The following is a 7,306-nucleotide window of genomic DNA, read 5'->3' as shown; positions in this document are numbered from 1 at the left end:
GACGATACTCAAACCCCAACCGAAGAGATGGCTGAAAATCCAGGCGATCAACTGCCTCCTGCAATTGTAGCTAATCCAAATCCTGCTCCACGTACTATGTATGACTATGCTAAACCTTCTTTAACAGGAACTGAGTCTAGTATAGTTAGACCTGCTATAGCTGCGAATAATTTTGAATTAAAACCTAACACTATTCAGATGATACAGCAGTTTGTTCAGTTTGATGGCTTGCAGGATGAAGATCCCAACACTCACTTAGCAAATTTCCTGGAATTTTGCGATACATTCAAAATCAATGGCATTTCTGATGATGCCATTCGTCTTCGGTTATTTCCCTTTTCACTAAGAAAAAAAGCTAAACAGTGGTTGAACTCGTTACCACGAGGGTCTATTACTACTTGGGAACAAATGACCGAGAAATTCTTACTAAAATATTTTTCACCGGCTAAAATGGCTAAATTAAGTAATGATATCTCTTCTTTTGTGCAGATGGATTTAGAAACACATTACGATGCATGGGAAAGATACAAGGAGTTACTGAGAAGGTGCCCTCACCATGGGTTGCCGCTTTGGCTTCAAGTACAAACATTCCAAAATGGTCTGAATCCCTCGACTCGGCAAATGGTTGATGCAGCTGCTGGTGGAACTATCAAAAACAAAACACCGGAAGATGCCTACGAATTCATAGAGGAGATGTCACTGAAAAACTATCAGTGGCAAGTCATGAGGACTAAGCCAAAAAAACAGCCGGTGTTTATAACATCGATTCAGTCACCATGCTCTCTAATCAGGTAGATCTTCTTAATAAAAAGATTGATAGTTTTCTTGGTTTTATGCAGGTACATCAAATAATGAGGTGTGACTCAAACGGAGGAGGTGTTCATACAGAATATCAATACTTCAATCCCACAACAGAAGAGGAACAAGTCAACTATATAGGTAACAATAACTTTAGACCTCAAAATAACCCATACAGTAATACCTATAATGTAGGTTGGAGGAACCACCCAAATTTTTCCTGGGGAGGTCAAGGGAATCAAAAGCCAAAAAATCCTCAGGGTTTTCAACAGCCACCTTATCAACAAGAGAAGAAGCCGAACCTTGAAGAGATGCTCTCTAAATTTATCTCGGTGTCAGAAACCCGTTTTCAAAATACCAAGACTGTACTTAAGAATCAACAAGCATCGATCCAAGGGCTCGAAACTCAGATAAGCCAGCTTTCTAAACTAATCTCAGAAAGACCACCAGGAAATTTACTTAGTAATACCAAATCAAGAGAGCATGTCAAAGCAGTTACATTAAGGAGTGGGAAAGTGTTAGCGGAATCTGACAAAAAGTCAGCACAAGAAGCCACGAAAGACGAAAGGAGGGAAGAAAAACCTGAAAATAGTGACAAACCAAAGCCGGAGGAATATACACTACTGGTTCCATATCCAGCAAAATTAAAAAAAGATCACATTGATGCACAATTCGGTAAGTTTCTTGAACTTTTTAAACAATTACATATCAACTTACCTTTTGTTGAAGCTATCTTGCAGATGCCAGCATACGCAAAATTTTTGAAGGAGCTCGTAACAAATAAAAAGAAATTCGAAGACTTATCTATAGTAGAACTCAACGAGGAATGCTCTGCCATACTCCAAAATAAGCTGCCAACCAAACTAAAAGACCCAGGAAGTTTTACTATCCCTTACTTCATTGGTAATTTGAATATTGAAAAAGCACTAGCTGATTTAGGCGCTAGTATTAATTTGATGCCATATAGAATGTTCAAACAACTTGGTCTTGGGGAACCTAAACCCACTAGGATGAGTATTCAATTAGTCAATAGATCTGTTAAATATCCTAGGGGTATTATAAAAGATGTAGTCACAAAAGTAGATAAATTTATATTCCCTATTGATTTTGTTGTGCTTGACATGGATGAAGATGTGGAAGCACCTTTAATTTTGGGGCACCCATTCCTAGCCACTGCTAGAGCTGTGATTGACGTGGGTGACAGTAAATTGGTACTTAGAGTAGGTGACGAGGAGATGATCTTAAAATTTATGATACCATGAGATTCTCTAGGGAACAGGATGATTCATGTTATTTCATTGACTCTATTGATCATATTACTCAAGACTCTTTTTAGGAAATTGTACAAGAGGAAATGACAGAACCATATCTAGCACAAGACGAGGACATAGGTGAGGAACCTAATGACCATCCATTAAGACAAGTAGAATATGAGGGTATTAAGATAAATGATGAACTTAAGCAAAAACCTTCTATTGAGGAGCCTCTTAAACTGGAACTTAAACAATTACCGAACCATTTAGAATACGCATTCCTTGGAAATAATTCTACATTACCAGTTATTATTGCTTCTAATTTGCAACCCAAAGAGAAATAGGAATTAATCCAAGTATTAAAAGAACATAAGAAGGTCATAGCATGGAAAATTTCTGACATCAAAGGAATCAGTCCTTCTTTTTGCACCTACAAAATTTTGATGGAAGATGAATACAAACCGTGTGTGCAAGTTCAAAGACGTCTGAACCCCAACATGATGAAAGTTGTAAAAGCCGAGGTAATTAAACTTCTAGATGCAGGAATTATTTATCCTATTTCTGACAGTTCTTGGGTAAGTCCAGTACAGGTTATCCCCAAGAAAGGAGGCATGACGGTTGTAACCAACGAGAAGAATGAATTAATCCCAGCAAGAACGGTTACAGGGTGGAGAGTTTGCATAGACTACAGGAAACTGAATGACACCACAAGAAAAGATCATTTCCCCTTTCCATTTATTGACCAAATGTTAGAAACATTATCCGGACACATGTAGTACTGCTTCCTAGATGGACTCTCTGGTTACTTCCAAATCCCAATAGCTCCTGAAGATCAAGAAAAGACGACATTCACATGCCCATATGGTACGTTCACTTATCGTAGAATGCCTTTTGGATTATGTAATGCCCCTGTTACTTTTTAGCGCTGTATGATAGCTATATTCGACGAACTCATGGAAGATATCATGGAAGTCTTCATGGATGATTTCTCAGTATTCGGTAACTCTTTCCATCTATGCCTTAAAAATTTAAAACGAGTTTTAATAAGATGTGAAGAAACAAACCTTGTGCTTAACTAGGAGAAATGTCACTTCATGGTTCAAGAAGGTATTGTACTAGGGCATAAAATTTCTAGTAAAGGGATTGAGGTGGATAAATCTAAAGTAGAAACAATCAAGAAATTACCACCTCCTAGTTCAGTTAAGGCTATTAGAAGCTTTTTGGGACATGCTGGTTTTTATAGCAGATTCATTAAGGATTTTTCTAAAATAGTTAAGCCTTTAACTAAATTGCTAGAAAAAGATATACCTTTTAACTTCGATCAGGAATGTTTAGAAGCATTTAATACTTTAAAGGATAAATTAATTAATGCTCCAATTATAATTGCACCTGATTGGAACCTGCCATTTGAACTAATGTGTGATGTGAGTGATTTTGTAGTAGGTGCAGTACTGCGACAGTGAAGCGACAAGCATTTTCAAACTATCTATTGTGCCAGCAAAACCTTAACGGCTGTACAAGAAAACTATACTACTACGGAAAAGGAGTTGTTAGCTGTGGTTTTTGCTTTTGATAAATTTCGATCATATCTCATATTGTCTAAAGTTGTTGTTTACACTAACCATTCCGCCATTCGCTATCTTTTAACTAAAACTGATGCAAAACCTCGAATCATCAGATGGATTCTCCTTTTGCAGGAATTCGACTTGGAAATTTAGGACAGGAAAGGAGCTGAAAATCTCGCAACTGGTCATCTGTCCAGGCTCGAGAAATCCAATTCCAGAGAACTAAATGATGTGGAAATAAATGATTTATTCCCCGAAGAAAAATCCTTCACTATATCTGACTCCGAGGTACCTTGGTTTGCAGACATTGTGAATTTTTTAGCTGCTAACATTATCCCAAAAGGGTTAACACATCAGCAAAAGAAGTGATTCCTTAATGATGTGGAAAACTACTTTTGGGACGATCCATTTCTGTTTCACAGATGTGCAGATCAAGTCATCAGAAAATGCATTACAGGATCAGAAATATCAAAAATATTGGAACACTGCCACGCAGGGCCAACCGAAGGACACTATAGTGGAACAAAGACCGCACATAAAATACTTGAATCAGGTTTTTATTGGCCTTCATTATTCAAAGACACTATCAAGTATGTTACTTTATGTGAAAAATGCCAACGGACAGGTAACATATCTAAACGTGATGAAATACCTCAAAACTATATGCTTTCTTGTGAAATATTTGACGTATGGGGTATCGATTTCATGGGCCTATTTCCCAGTTCATTTGGAAATAAATATATCTTAGTAGCAGTCAACTATATGTCCAAATGGGTAGAAGCTCAAGCTCTACCTACTAATGATGCTAGAGTGGTAGTACGTTTCCTTAAAAAACTCTTTTCGAGATTCGAAACACCTAGAGCAATTATCAGCGACAGGGGCACTCATTTTTGTAATACCCAATTTGAAAAAACCCTTAAGAAATACGGAGTTCATCATAGAACGGCCACCCCATACCATCCTCAAACAAATGGACAAGCTGAAGTAGCAAACCGAGAACTCAAACAGATCCTTGAAAAACCGGTAGAATCAAATAGAAAAGACTGGGCAATAAAAATAGACGATGCCTTATGGGCTTACAGAACCGCTTTTAAGACTCCTATAAGGACATCACCTTGCAGACTTGTTTATGGAAAAAGTTGTCATCTCCCATTCAAACTAGAGCATAAAGCTTTTTGGGCTATTAAATTTTTAAACCTTGATCTCGAACTTGCAGGAAAAAACAGGTTGATGCAGCTGAACAAGCTAGATGAATGGCGAGCCAATGCATACGAAAATTCATGCCTATACAATGAAGCAACAAAACAGTCCATGGCATTCGTTTAAAGCAACAGAAACAATTTGAAGTTGGAGATCTTGTTTTACTATGCAACTCAAGACTCAAATTGTTTCCCGAGAAACTAAAATCACGATGGTCAGGACCCTACAAAATTCAATCTGTTCATCCATATGGCACGATAGAGGTAAGACATCCATCATATGGTACTTTCAAAGTAAACGGACAACGTCTCAAACTTTATAATGGTGAGGATTTTAAAGTCGATGGAGAGGAGATACGACTCCACAAACTGCCCTGAGTATACTAACAAGGTAACAGTCGAGCTTAGACTATAAACAAGCGCTTCTCGGGAGGCAACCCGAGTACTAACCATTTTAAATTATTTTAAATTCAAAATTTTAAAAATTTAGGTCACTAACAGAGTATTTGAAGTACAGATTCCCAGCACCACACGGCCTATAACATGGCTGTACTTAAGGTCGTGTGCACCAACACGGAGGGAAACACGACCGTGCGATACGGCCGTGCGAAAACAGAGTAAATGATTTCCCCAAAACACGGGATACGATAAATCCCCACGGTCGTGCGACATGGCCGTGGGTGAATTTGATACATGAGCGTGGGAATGGAAACCCATTGGCGTGCCAGGGACAAGGCTCGATTCTGTTTATGCGACACGGGCGTGAGACACGCCCGTACCATTAAGTCGTAGACAACAATACACGGGTGTGGTACCTCAACATGGGCGGGGGAGAAGCAAACAAAGATGACACGGCCATGCGATATGACCGTGGACCACACACGCCCAAGAAACACGGGCATGGGATAGTAGTCAAGCACGACCTAAAATTGAAAAATTCGAAACACATGGGCTCACCCTCATAAGTACACGGGCGTGGCCCTAGGCCGTGTGACCCTCCCTTATATAAGCAAACCACTGTTCATTTTCCTTTTCCTTTCTAAAGCCCTAGCCAAAATTTCCCCTTCTCCACTCCCTGATCCCTATTCTCAGCCACCACCACTCTCTCGTCCAGTTCATGTAGCAGCTTCATATGCTAACATCTTTAAGCACCTCACCCGATTCGAGCTTCAGTGTGTTCAACAATTTGACAACATTGATGCTACCCTACAGCAGATTTGTCAGCACCTTCCCATCTCATCACCAGTCCCACCTTGCAAACCATCCAGCGATGAAGATGTTTAGAAATATTTATTTATTATTTTCTATTTTTACTTATTATTGAAACTATTTCTATTATTTTTATTATATTTTAAAATTTTTATTCTTTATTTCGCTATTTCTTTTCAAATCCTTATTCTTCCTAATATCTCCTAAGAAGTTCCTGATTTTATCACAGTTATATAGAGCTCTTAAGTTCATCATCACAGAGGAACTAAAACTCCATCAAAAAATGGTTCTCCACGACTGCCATGTCCTGCTCGACCACGACCATAGCTACCACTAGATATAATATTCTTTTGGTGCAGGACTTATGGCCTAATGAACCTCTACGACCGCCGGAGTATCCTCCTCCACTCTCAAACCGATCACTCTTCAAAACTCTAAGTTCGAGGAATTCATCATACAGGAAGTTTCACTTCTCTCCCTATCTTATTTTTATTCTCTAACATCTATCTTTGTATATTGAGGGCAATGTACATCTTAAGTGTGGGGGGTATTTTATTTCACTATCACAAAAAAAATCCCTGAATAATCATCTTGTTTTCACGAAAAACTCTCATATCATATTTAGGATAAATTTTAATTGATTTATGATTTTGATTGATGTATCTTGAATTAAAATATAGGGATTTATGCATTGCTTATTTAAACTTTAAGACATTAGAGAATCAAGCGTGATAAGTTGATTTTTAAGAAATTAAAATTATAGGTTGTTTCCCTAAGTCTAGGTATTACTTTGAATTAGAATTCACAAGTCTTAACATCAAAAAGCCATAATTTTTATGAGATTTTTGAGCCTTTTGAGCTTCTATTCATCCTTTCATGCTCACTTTTATTATTGCTTTGAGTGAGTCAGTATTGAGCTATTATTTTAGAACTTACTTGATTATGCATGTCGAGACCACACCATTTGATTTGATATATCAAAATGATTAAGGCACCTAGGATTAACCCACTCATGCCATGAAAAGCCTACCTCCAAGATTAACCCCTAGTAAACCCCCTTGAGCCTAACAAGCCATTCATTGTACTACCCTTAATATTAACCATTAACCTATTATTGTTGAAATCCCCCAAATTAATTTGATCCCTATTTTTGTCGAGATTTGAATTGGAAAAGTTGCTTAGCTATGTTTTTCTTCTTTATTTAACTTGTTCTTAAAAAAAAAAAGAGAACTATGTATACATATTAGTAATTCCATATTCTGAGAAGAAGCCCTGTTGTATG

The 7,306-nt window shown here is 37.8% G+C and overlaps 1 non-coding gene across 1 annotated transcript; it reads right to left on the bottom strand.

The window, feature by feature from the left end:
- Positions 1-456: 456 nt before the first annotated feature.
- LOC128287318 (small nucleolar RNA R71) lies at positions 457-563 on the bottom strand. The gene has a single exon (XR_008278018.1). It is a non-coding gene; the product is annotated as a small nucleolar RNA R71 (small nucleolar RNA).
- Between the last annotated feature and the right edge of the window lie 6,743 nt (positions 564-7,306).

Source organism: Gossypium arboreum, chromosome 13, assembly GCF_025698485.1.
Source record: "Gossypium arboreum isolate Shixiya-1 chromosome 13, ASM2569848v2, whole genome shotgun sequence".
Lineage (NCBI taxonomy): Eukaryota > Viridiplantae > Streptophyta > Magnoliopsida > Malvales > Malvaceae > Gossypium > Gossypium arboreum.
The sequence above is the reverse complement of the archived record's forward strand: the minus strand, read 5'-3'. Positions and strand labels throughout refer to the sequence as shown.